Here is a 13166-nt window from a genome sequence, read left to right on the forward strand (position 1 = left end):
GGGGGAAGACACAGCATACAGAGAGGAGAGAGAGGGGGAAGACACAGCATACAGGGAGGAGAGAGAGGGGGAAGACGTAGCATACAGAGAGGAGAGAGAGGTGGAAGACACAGCATACAGAGAGGAGAGAGAGGGGGAAGACACAGCATACAGAGAGGAGAGAGAGGGGGGAGAGAAGGGGAAGACACAGCATACAGAATGGGGATAGGGGGAAGACACAGCATACAGAGATGAGAGAGAGGGGGAAGACACAGCATACAGAGAGTAGAGACAGGGGGAAGACACAACATACAGAGAGGAGAGAGAGGGGGAAGACACAGCATACAGAGAGGGGAGAGAGGGGGAAGAAACAGCATACAGAGAGGAGAGAGACGGGGAAGAAACAGCATACAGAGAGGATAGAGAGGGGGAAGAAACAGCATACAGAGAGGAGAGAGAGGGGAAGACACAACATACAGAGAGGAGAGAGAGGGGGAAGAAACAGCATACAGAGAGGAGAGACAGGGGGAAGAAACAGCATACAGAGAGGAGAGAGAGGGGGAAGACACAACATACAGAGAGGAGAGAGAGGGGGAAGACACAGCATACAGAATGGGGAGAGAGAGGGAAGACACAGCAAACAGAGAGGATAGAGAGGTAGAGTTTTGGTAGAGAAAACATCAACAATGTGCAGTGAGAAGGAAAGAGCAGAAATATAACGAAAGAGAGCGACATTGGCCTTCAGAATGTTCCGGAGACCTCCCTGATCCCCTCTCTCCTCTTCTCTACTCCTCTCTCTCCCTCCTTTCCTCTATATCTCTCTCTCTCCCCCTCCTTCTCCCTCTCGTCTCATCTCCACAGCTGAATGTATCGCTGCGCTGCCTGGCAATAGCATGAGGCCGTATTGATTTTTATTCTCTTTCTGTTCTGTCGGTGGGTGTTTGACGCATAAGTCAAGGGAGACTTTGTTCTGTTCTTTTTCTCTCCTCTACATGCTCTTCCTGTGGCCAGGGCTGAGATGGAACCCTATTCCCTATAAAGTGCACCACATCTGACCAGGGCCCATAGGACTTAGGGTGCCGTTTGGAACGCACCTCAGGTCAGTCCATCCAGATACCTCCCTGTGCCAACTTTTGTTGCCTGGCTGCTGCCATGTGAAAGCCTCCCCATCATAGAGACCAACACCCTGTGATGCCCCAGACGCCACAGGGACACTCTGTCCCTCCAGTGGGGCTGGAATGGGCTTTTAGCTCAGTAGGGCTACTGTCATTAATCAGGCCAGTGGTCTGTCCTCCTGACCACCTGGGAGGACAGGTTGACAGCACAAAAATGATTGTGTCATTTCAAATAGTCTACGGGGCACTTTCAAGATGCATAGATGCAGTCACAATGGGGCCTTGTTGTCATTGACGAGTGTGAAGGTCGTCCGTTGTGATTCCACTCTCTCACGCTCGAGTCTGTGAATCGGACCAATCCGCTACTCTACACCGTGAAGATTCTTAGCTATGAGTCTATGAACGTCCGTGGACCATGTGAACAGCTTTTGTGTTCCTGCAGCTTTTACAGCGGTTGGAACGTCCATCCCAAATCCAGCATCAACGACTCTGTCACGGAGAAGACAAGGCTTCCTTTTTTACTCCTCATCTTTTTGCCCTCGGTTGAAACATATTCAGGCCTCTTGTGCACCGAGGCTCAGGCATGGAATATCAATGGCTCTTCTTTTCTCTTGCACCTGTGCTGCATTCGAGAAGGAAGCCTCTGTTCCACCACCATTACCATAATCACCATATCACGCTTCCCTCTCTGACACATAATCACTCTAATTGGACGCTAGCAAACAATAAGAGGCAATTATGTGTGTGTGTGGGGGGGGGGGTCGGGCAAATTTGAAGGATATAGGGGTAATGTTTGTGTGTATGTGTGTTTGTGTATTGTCTCTTGGGTTGAACGGAGGGTAATTGCGTTGCTGCAAGCACAGCAGTTTCAGGTTGGTCGGTAGGTGGGTCCTCTTCAGCCGTGTGTTGGAGGACTCAGAGTTAAATGCTGTACTGACTGACTGACTGACTGGCTGGCTGGCTGTCTGTCTGAGAGAAGCAAACCTCAGTGGCTGCATGAGGCTAACTACCACCTGATACATACTGCCTGGCTGTCTGTCTGAGAGAAGCAAACCTCAGTGGCTGCATGAGGCTAACTACCACCTGATACATACTGCCTGGCTGTCTGTCTGAGAGAAGCAAACCTCAGTGGCTGCATGAGGCTAACTACCACCTGATACATACTGCCTGGCTGTCTGTCTGAGAGAAGCAAACCTCAGTGGCTGCATGAGGCTAACTACCACCTGATACATACTGCCTGGCTGTCTGTCTGAGAGAAGCAAACCTCAGTGGCTGCATGAGGCTAACTACCACCTGATACATACTGCCTGGCTGTCTGTCTGAGAGAAGCAAACCTCAGTGGCTGCATGAGGCTAACTACCACCTGATACATACTGCCTGGCTGTCTGTCTGAGAGAAGCAAACCTCAGTGGCTGCATGAGGCTAACTACCACCTGATACATACTGCCTGGCTGTCTGTCTGAGAGAAGCAAACCTCAGTGGCTGCATGAGGCTAACTACCACCTGATACATACTGCCTGGCTGTCTGTCTGAGAGAAGCAAACCTCAGTGGCTGCATGAGGCTAACTACCACCTGATACATACTGCCTGGCTGTCTGTCTGAGAGAAGCAAACCTCAGTGGCTGCATGAGGCTAACTACCACCTGATACATACTGCCTGGCTGTCTGTCTGAGAGAAGCAAACCTCAGTGGCTGCATGAGGCTAACTACCACCTGATACATACTGCCTGGCTGTCTGTCTGAGAAAAGCAAACCTCAGTGGCTGCATGAGGCTAACTACCACCTGATACATACTGCCTGGCTGTCTGTCTGAGAGAAGCAAACCTCAGTGGCTGCATGAGGCTAACTACCACCTGATACATACTGCCTGGCTGTCTGTCTGAGAAAAGCAAACCTCAGTGGCTGCATGAGGCTAACTACCACCTGATACATACTGCCTGGCTGTCTGTCTGAGAGAAGCAAACCTCAGTGGCTGCATGAGGCTAACTACCACCTGATACATACTGCCTGGCTGTCTGTCTGAGAAAAGCAAACCTCAGTGGCTGCATGAGGCTAACTACCACCTGATACATACTGCCTGGCTGTCTGTCTGAGAGAAGCAAACCTCAGTGGCTGCATGAGGCTAACTACCACCTGATACATACTGCCTGGCTGTCTGTCTGAGAGAAGCAAACCTCAGTGGCTGCATGAGGCTAACTACCACCTGATACATACTGCCTGGCTGTCTGTCTGAGAGAAGCAAACCTCAGTGGCTGCATGAGGCTAACTACCACCTGATACATACTGCCTGGCTGTCTGTCTGAGAGAAGCAAACCTCAGTGGCTGCATGAGGCTAACTACCACCTGATACATACTGCCTGGCTGTCTGTCTGAGAGAAGCAAACCTCAGTGGCTGCATGAGGCTAACTACCACCTGATACATACTGCCTGGCTGTCTGTCTGAGAGAAGCAAACCTCAGTGGCTGCATGAGGCTAACTACCACCTGATACATACTGCCTGGCTGTCTGTCTGAGAGAAGCAAACCTCAGTGGCTGCATGAGGCTAACTACCACCTGATACATACTGCCTGGCTGTCTGTCTGAGAGAAGCAAACCTCAGTGGCTGCATGAGGCTAACTACCACCTGATACATACTGCCTGGCTGTCTGTCTGAGAGAAGCAAACCTCAGTGGCTGCATGAGGCTAACTACCACCTGATACATACTGCCTGGCTGTCTGTCTGAGAGAAGCAAACCTCAGTGGCTGCATGAGGCTAACTACCACCTGATACATACTGCCTGGCTGTCTGTCTGAGAGAAGCAAACCTCAGTGGCTGCATGAGGCTAACTACCACCTGATACATACTGCCTGGCTGTCTGTCTGAGAGAAGCAAACCTCAGTGGCTGCATGAGGCTAACTACCACCTGATACATACTGCCTGGCTGTCTGTCTGAGAGAAGCAAACCTCAGTGGCTGCATGAGGCTAACTACCACCTGATACATACTGCCTGGCTGTCTGTCTGAGAGAAGCAAACCTCAGTGGCTGCATGAGGCTAACTACCACCTGATACATACTGCCTGGCTGTCTGTCTGAGAGAAGCAAACCTCAGTGGCTGCATGAGGCTAACTACCACCTGATACATACTGCCTGGCTGTCTGTCTGAGAGAAGCAAACCTCAGTGGCTGCATGAGAGAAGCAAACCTCAGTGGCTGCATGAGGCTAACTACCACCTGATACATACTGCCTGGCTGTCTGTCTGAGAGAAGCAAACCTCAGTGGCTGCATGAGGCTAACTACCACCTGATACATACTGCCTGGCTGTCTGTCTGAGAGAAGCAAACCTCAGTGGCTGCATGAGGCTAACTACCACCTGATACATACTGCCTGGCTGTCTGTCTGAGAGAAGCAAACCTCAGTGGCTGCATGAGGCTAACTACCACCTGATACATACTGCCTGGCTGTCTGTCTGAGAGAAGCAAACCTCAGTGGCTGCATGAGGCTAACTACCACCTGATACATACTGCCTGGCTGTCTGTCTGAGAGAAGCAAACCTCAGTGGCTGCATGAGGCTAACTACCACCTGATACATACTGCCTGGCTGTCTGTCTGAGAGAAGCAAACCTCAGTGGCTGCATGAGGCTAACTACCACCTGATACATACTGCCTGGCTGTCTGTCTGAGAGAAGCAAACCTCAGTGGCTGCATGAGGCTAACTACCACCTGATACATACTGCCTGGCTGTCTGTCTGAGAGAAGCAAACCTCAGTGGCTGCATGAGGCTAACTACCACCTGATACATACTGCCTGGCTGTCTGTCTGAGAGAAGCAAACCTCAGTGGCTGCATGAGGCTAACTACCACCTGATACATACTGCCTGGCTGTCTGTCTGAGAGAAGCAAACCTCAGTGGCTGCATGAGGCTAACTACCACCTGATACATACTGCCTGGCTGTCTGTCTGAGAGAAGCAAACCTCAGTGGCTGCATGAGGCTAACTACCACCTGATACATACTGCCTGGCTGTCTGTCTGAGAGAAGCAAACCTCAGTGGCTGCATGAGGCTAACTACCACCTGATACATACTGCCTGGCTGTCTGTCTGAGAGAAGCAAACCTCAGTGGCTGCATGAGGCTAACTACCACCTGATACATACTGCCTGGCTGTCTGTCTGAGAGAAGCAAACCTCAGTGGCTGCATGAGGCTAACTACCACCTGATACATACTGCCTGGCTGTCTGTCTGAGAGAAGCAAACCTCAGTGGCTGCATGAGGCTAACTACCACCTGATACATACTGCCTGGCTGTCTGTCTGAGAGAAGCAAACCTCAGTGGCTGCATGAGGCTAACTACCACCTGATACATACTGCCTGGCTGTCTGTCTGAGAGAAGCAAACCTCAGTGGCTGCATGAGGCTAACTACCACCTGATACATACTGCCTGGCTGTCTGTCTGAGAGAAGCAAACCTCAGTGGCTGCATGAGGCTAACTACCACCTGATACATACTGCCTGGCTGTCTGTCTGAGAGAAGCAAACCTCAGTGGCTGCATGAGGCTAACTACCACCTGATACATACTGCCTGGCTGTCTGTCTGAGAGAAGCAAACCTCAGTGGCTGCATGAGGCTAACTACCACCTGATACATACTGCCTGGCTGTCTGTCTGAGAGAAGCAAACCTCAGTGGCTGCATGAGGCTAACTACCACCTGATACATACTGCCTGGCTGTCTGTCTGAGAGAAGCAAACCTCAGTGGCTGCATGAGGCTAACTACCACCTGATACATACTGCCTGGCTGTCTGTCTGAGAGAAGCAAACCTCAGTGGCTGCATGAGGCTAACTACCACCTGATACATACTGCCTGGCTGTCTGTCTGAGAGAAGCAAACCTCAGTGGCTGCATGAGGCTAACTACCACCTGATACATACTGCCTGGCTGTCTGTCTGAGAGAAGCAAACCTCAGTGGCTGCATGAGGCTAACTACCACCTGATACATACTGCCTGGCTGTCTGTCTGAGAGAAGCAAACCTCAGTGGCTGCATGAGGCTAACTACCACCTGATACATACTGCCTGGCTGTCTGTCTGAGAGAAGCAAACCTCAGTGGCTGCATGAGGCTAACTACCACCTGATACATACTGCCTGGCTGTCTGTCTGAGAGAAGCAAACCTCAGTGGCTGCATGAGGCTAACTACCACCTGATACATACTGCACCTGATACATACTGCCTGGCTGTCTGTCTGAGAGAAGCAAACCTCAGTGGCTGCATGAGGCTAACTACCACCTGATACATACTGCCTGGCTGTCTGTCTGAGAGAAGCAAACCTCAGTGGCTGCATGAGGCTAACTACCACCTGATACATACTGGCTGGCTGTCTGTCTGAGAAAAGCAAACCTCAGTGGCTGCATGAGGCTAACTACCACCTGATACATACTGCCTGGCTGTCTGTCTGAGAGAAGCAAACCTCAGTGGCTGCATGAGGCTAACTACCACCTGATACATACTGCCTGGCTGTCTGTCTGAGAGAAGCAAACCTCAGTGGCTGCATGAGGCTAACTACCACCTGATACATACTGCCTGGCTGTCTGTCTGAGAGAAGCAAACCTCAGTGGCTGCATGAGGCTAACTACCACCTGATACATACTGCCTGGCTGTCTGTCTGAGAGAAGCAAACCTCAGTGGCTGCATGAGGCTAACTACCACCTGATACATACTGGCTGGCTGTCTGTCTGAGAAAAGCAAACCTCAGTGGCTGCATGAGGCTAACTACCACCTGATACATACTGCCTGGCTGTCTGTCTGAGAGAAGCAAACCTCAGTGGCTGCATGAGGCTAACTACCACCTGATACATACTGCCTGGCTGTCTGTCTGAGAGAAGCAAACCTCAGTGGCTGCATGAGGCTAACTACCACCTGATACATACTGCCTGGCTGTCTGTCTGAGAAAAGCAAACCTCAGTGGCTGCATGAGGCTAACTACCACCTGATACATACTGCCTGGCTGTCTGTCTGAGAGAAGCAAACCTCAGTGGCTGCATGAGGCTAACTACCACCTGATACATACTGCCTGGCTGTCTGTCTGAGAAAAGCAAACCTCAGTGGCTGCATGAGGCTAACTACCACCTGATACATACTGCCTGGCTGTCTGTCTGAGAGAAGCAAACCTCAGTGGCTGCATGAGGCTAACTACCACCTGATACATACTGCCTGGCTGTCTGTCTGAGAAAAGCAAACCTCAGTGGCTGCATGAGGCTAACTACCACCTGATACATACTGCCTGGCTGTCTGTCTGAGAGAAGCAAACCTCAGTGGCTGCATGAGGCTAACTACCACCTGATACATACTGCCTGGCTGTCTGTCTGAGAGAAGCAAACCTCAGTGGCTGCATGAGGCTAACTACCACCTGATACATACTGCCTGGCTGTCTGTCTGAGAGAAGCAAACCTCAGTGGCTGCATGAGGCTAACTACCACCTGATACATACTGCCTGGCTGTCTGTCTGAGAGAAGCAAACCTCAGTGGCTGCATGAGGCTAACTACCACCTGATACATACTGCCTGGCTGTCTGTCTGAGAGAAGCAAACCTCAGTGGCTGCATGAGGCTAACTACCACCTGATACATACTGCCTGGCTGTCTGTCTGAGAGAAGCAAACCTCAGTGGCTGCATGAGGCTAACTACCACCTGATACATACTGCCTGGCTGTCTGTCTGAGAGAAGCAAACCTCAGTGGCTGCATGAGGCTAACTACCACCTGATACATACTGCCTGGCTGTCTGTCTGAGAGAAGCAAACCTCAGTGGCTGCATGAGGCTAACTACCACCTGATACATACTGCCTGGCTGTCTGTCTGAGAGAAGCAAACCTCAGTGGCTGCATGAGGCTAACTACCACCTGATACATACTGCCTGGCTGTCTGTCTGAGAGAAGCAAACCTCAGTGGCTGCATGAGGCTAACTACCACCTGATACATACTGCCTGGCTGTCTGTCTGAGAGAAGCAAACCTCAGTGGCTGCATGAGGCTAACTACCACCTGATACATACTGCCTGGCTGTCTGTCTGAGAGAAGCAAACCTCAGTGGCTGCATGAGGCTAACTACCACCTGATACATACTGCCTGGCTGTCTGTCTGAGAGAAGCAAACCTCAGTGGCTGCATGAGGCTAACTACCACCTGATACATACTGCCTGGCTGTCTGTCTGAGAGAAGCAAACCTCAGTGGCTGCATGAGGCTAACTACCACCTGATACATACTGCCTGGCTGTCTGTCTGAGAGAAGCAAACCTCAGTGGCTGCATGAGGCTAACTACCACCTGATACATACTGCCTGGCTGTCTGTCTGAGAGAAGCAAACCTCAGTGGCTGCATGAGGCTAACTACCACCTGATACATACTGCCTGGCTGTCTGTCTGAGAGAAGCAAACCTCAGTGGCTGCATGAGGCTAACTACCACCTGATACATACTGCCTGGCTGTCTGTCTGAGAGAAGCAAACCTCAGTGGCTGCATGAGGCTAACTACCACCTGATACATACTGCCTGGCTGTCTGTCTGAGAGAAGCAAACCTCAGTGGCTGCATGAGGCTAACTACCACCTGATACATACTGCCTGGCTGTCTGTCTGAGAGAAGCAAACCTCAGTGGCTGCATGAGGCTAACTACCACCTGATACATACTGCCTGGCTGTCTGTCTGAGAGAAGCAAACCTCAGTGGCTGCATGAGGCTAACTACCACCTGATACATACTGCCTGGCTGTCTGTCTGAGAGAAGCAAACCTCAGTGGCTGCATGAGGCTAACTACCACCTGATACATACTGCCTGGCTGTCTGTCTGAGAGAAGCAAACCTCAGTGGCTGCATGAGGCTAACTACCACCTGATACATACTGCCTGGCTGTCTGTCTGAGAGAAGCAAACCTCAGTGGCTGCATGAGGCTAACTACCACCTGATACATACTGCCTGGCTGTCTGTCTGAGAGAAGCAAACCTCAGTGGCTGCATGAGGCTAACTACCACCTGATACATACTGCCTGGCTGTCTGTCTGAGAGAAGCAAACCTCAGTGGCTGCATGAGGCTAACTACCACCTGATACATACTGCCTGGCTGTCTGTCTGAGAGAAGCAAACCTCAGTGGCTGCATGAGGCTAACTACCACCTGATACATACTGCCTGGCTGTCTGTCTGAGAGAAGCAAACCTCAGTGGCTGCATGAGGCTAACTACCACCTGATACATACTGCCTGGCTGTCTGTCTGAGAGAAGCAAACCTCAGTGGCTGCATGAGGCTAACTACCACCTGATACATACTGCCTGGCTGTCTGTCTGAGAGAAGCAAACCTCAGTGGCTGCATGAGGCTAACTACCACCTGATACATACTGCCTGGCTGTCTGTCTGAGAGAAGCAAACCTCAGTGGCTGCATGAGGCTAACTACCACCTGATACATACTGCCTGGCTGTCTGTCTGAGAAAAGCAAACCTCAGTGGCTGCATGAGGCTAACTACCACCTGATACATACTGCCTGGCTGTCTGTCTGAGAGAAGCAAACCTCAGTGGCTGCATGAGGCTAACTACCACCTGATACATACTGCCTGGCTGTCTGTCTGAGAGAAGCAAACCTCAGTGGCTGCATGAGGCTAACTACCACCTGATACATACTGCCTGGCTGTCTGTCTGAGAGAAGCAAACCTCAGTGGCTGCATGAGGCTAACTACCACCTGATACATACTGCCTGGCTGTCTGTCTGAGAGAAGCAAACCTCAGTGGCTGCATGAGGCTAACTACCACCTGATACATACTGGCTGGCTGTCTGTCTGAGAAAAGCAAACCTCAGTGGCTGCATGAGGCTAACTACCACCTGATACATACTGCCTGGCTGTCTGTCTGAGAGAAGCAAACCTCAGTGGCTGCATGAGGCTAACTACCACCTGATACATACTGCCTGGCTGTCTGTCTGAGAGAAGCAAACCTCAGTGGCTGCATGAGGCTAACTACCACCTGATACATACTGCCTGGCTGTCTGTCTGAGAGAAGCAAACCTCAGTGGCTGCATGAGGCTAACTACCACCTGATACATACTGCCTGGCTGTCTGTCTGAGAGAAGCAAACCTCAGTGGCTGCATGAGGCTAACTACCACCTGATACATACTGCCTGGCTGTCTGTCTGAGAGAAGCAAACCTCAGTGGCTGCATGAGGCTAACTACCACCTGATACATACTGCCTGGCTGTCTGTCTGAGAGAAGCAAACCTCAGTGGCTGCATGAGGCTAACTACCACCTGATACATACTGCCTGGCTGTCTGTCTGAGAGAAGCAAACCTCAGTGGCTGCATGAGGCTAACTACCACCTGATACATACTGCCTGGCTGTCTGTCTGAGAGAAGCAAACCTCAGTGGCTGCATGAGGCTAACTACCACCTGATACATACTGCCTGGCTGTCTGTCTGAGAGAAGCAAACCTCAGTGGCTGCATGAGGCTAACTACCACCTGATACATACTGCCTGGCTGTCTGTCTGAGAGAAGCAAACCTCAGTGGCTGCATGAGGCTAACTACCACCTGATACATACTGGCTGGCTGTCTGTCTGAGAAAAGCAAACCTCAGTGGCTGCATGAGGCTAACTACCACCTGATACATACTGCCTGGCTGTCTGTCTGAGAGAAGCAAACCTCAGTGGCTGCATGAGGCTAACTACCACCTGATACATACTGCCTGGCTGTCTGTCTGAGAGAAGCAAACCTCAGTGGCTGCATGAGGCTAACTACCACCTGATACATACTGCCTGGCTGTCTGTCTGAGAAAAGCAAACCTCAGTGGCTGCATGAGGCTAACTACCACCTGATACATACTGCCTGGCTGTCTGTCTGAGAGAAGCAAACCTCAGTGGCTGCATGAGGCTAACTACCACCTGATACATACTGCCTGGCTGTCTGTCTGAGAAAAGCAAACCTCAGTGGCTGCATGAGGCTAACTACCACCTGATACATACTGCCTGGCTGTCTGTCTGAGAGAAGCAAACCTCAGTGGCTGCATGAGGCTAACTACCACCTGATACATACTGCCTGGCTGTCTGTCTGAGAGAAGCAAACCTCAGTGGCTGCATGAGGCTAACTACCACCTGATACATACTGCCTGGCTGTCTGTCTGAGAGAAGCAAACCTCAGTGGCTGCATGAGGCTAACTACCACCTGATACATACTGCCTGGCTGTCTGTCTGAGAGAAGCAAACCTGAGAGAAGCAAACCTCAGTGGCTGCATGAGGCTAACTACCACCTGATACATACTGCCTGGCTGTCTGTCTGAGAGAAGCAAACCTCAGTGGCTGCATGAGGCTAACTACCACCTGATACATACTGCCTGGCTGTCTGTCTGAGAGAAGCAAACCTCAGTGGCTGCATGAGGCTAACTACCACCTGATACATACTGCCTGGCTGTCTGTCTGAGAGAAGCAAACCTCAGTGGCTGCATGAGGCTAACTACCACCTGATACATACTGCCTGGCTGTCACTGGACTCTGAAAACCTCCTGTAATTCACTACGCTTCATAACTTATATTCTCTGAAGGAAAACATGCATACTATACAGCTTGCATGAGGGCCAAGTCATTTCAATCACTTCTATTTGAATGGAATCACATCAATGGCGCCCCCTATGGCAGATTTACAGGTGTTGCTTAAATCTTGGCAGTAGATGGAGTGACTGTAAAATGTGGTTGCGGTAAAATGAATTAGCGTTATTGATCTCTGCTCATTGGTGTGGGCTGCTTTTCTCTGTGCTTGTCTACTCACTGTGCTAGCTCAGGCCATGCTATGTGGTGCTAGTCCTCTCACCGTGCTAGCTCAGGCCATGCTATGTGGTGCTAGTCCTCTCACTGTGCTAGCTCAGGCCATGCTATGTGGTGCTAGTCCTCTCACTGTGCTAGCTCAGGCCATGCTATGTGGTGCTAGTCCTCTCACTGTGCTAGCTCAGGCCATGCTATGTGGTGCTAGTCCTCTCACCGTGCTAGCTCAGGCCATGCTATGTGGTGCTAGTCCTCTCACCGTGCTAGCTCAGGCCATGCTATGTGGTGCTAGTCCTCTCACTGTGCTAGCTCAGGCCATGCTATGTGGTGCTAGTCCTCTCACCGTGCTAGCTCAGGCCATGCTATGTGGTGCTAGTCCTCTCACTGTGCTAGCTCAGGCCATGCTATGTGGTGCTAGTCCTCTCACCGTGCTAGCTCAGGCCATGCTATGTGGTGCTAGTCCTCTCACTGTGCTAGCTCAGGCCATGTTATGTGGTGCTGTCTTCTCCTAAGGCGCTCTGTAGCATTTGGATAGAACTCTGACAGGGGCCACGGTTCCACAGGCACCACATCAGGCAAGCCTCCAATCCGCCTCACCTCCACTGCTATCTTTTTTTCTGGTGTTCTCAGGCACTTTAGAACACGCGCCATTCAAAGGACCTTTTTGACGTCACAGGTCCATGTCCACACGGAGGGCGTGTTCAGATGCGCTCAGACGGACTTAAGCACATTGTTAATGCCAGCCCTGTGGTATTCCTTCCTACATGTCTTCTGTGGTGTCTTGCTTTCCCAGTTACTGAATGTGGCCCACGTTACAGAAGGAGAAAACACCAAGTCCTGCTGTCTGCTCCGTTCGGCTCCCATGTCCTCAGGCCTTTTCGGAGTGGTATTTAACATGGCAAGAATCACGGAGGAACATCCGTGTGTGTTGACATGGGCATGTGCGTACGTGTGTGGGTGTGTGTGCATATTTGAGAGCGAGGGAGAGAAACTCTGCGTGTTGAGGTGGCAGGACTTTCTGGTCATTAATGTGAGCGTGTGTGTGAGCGTGATGAATAGTGCCAAGGAAAGTGTGACGTGAACATAGGCAGATATATGTGTCACTGCACTCATTGTACGTGCGGCAGTGTGTATTAACGTGTAGTGCTTGTGTGAAATGATATTACAGGATCTCAGTACACTACATGAACATTAGTGTCTGCCTGAGTGTATTGGTGAAGTAATCTGTAACTGTGTGTGTGTGTGTGTGTGTGTGTGTGTGTGTGTGTGTGTGTGTGTGTGTGTGTGTGTGTGTGTGTGTGTGTGTGTGTGTGTGTGTGTGTG

The sequence above is a fragment of the Oncorhynchus gorbuscha genome, linkage group LG16, assembly GCF_021184085.1.
Source record: "Oncorhynchus gorbuscha isolate QuinsamMale2020 ecotype Even-year linkage group LG16, OgorEven_v1.0, whole genome shotgun sequence".
In the NCBI taxonomy this organism is placed as follows: Eukaryota; Metazoa; Chordata; class Actinopteri; order Salmoniformes; family Salmonidae; genus Oncorhynchus; species Oncorhynchus gorbuscha.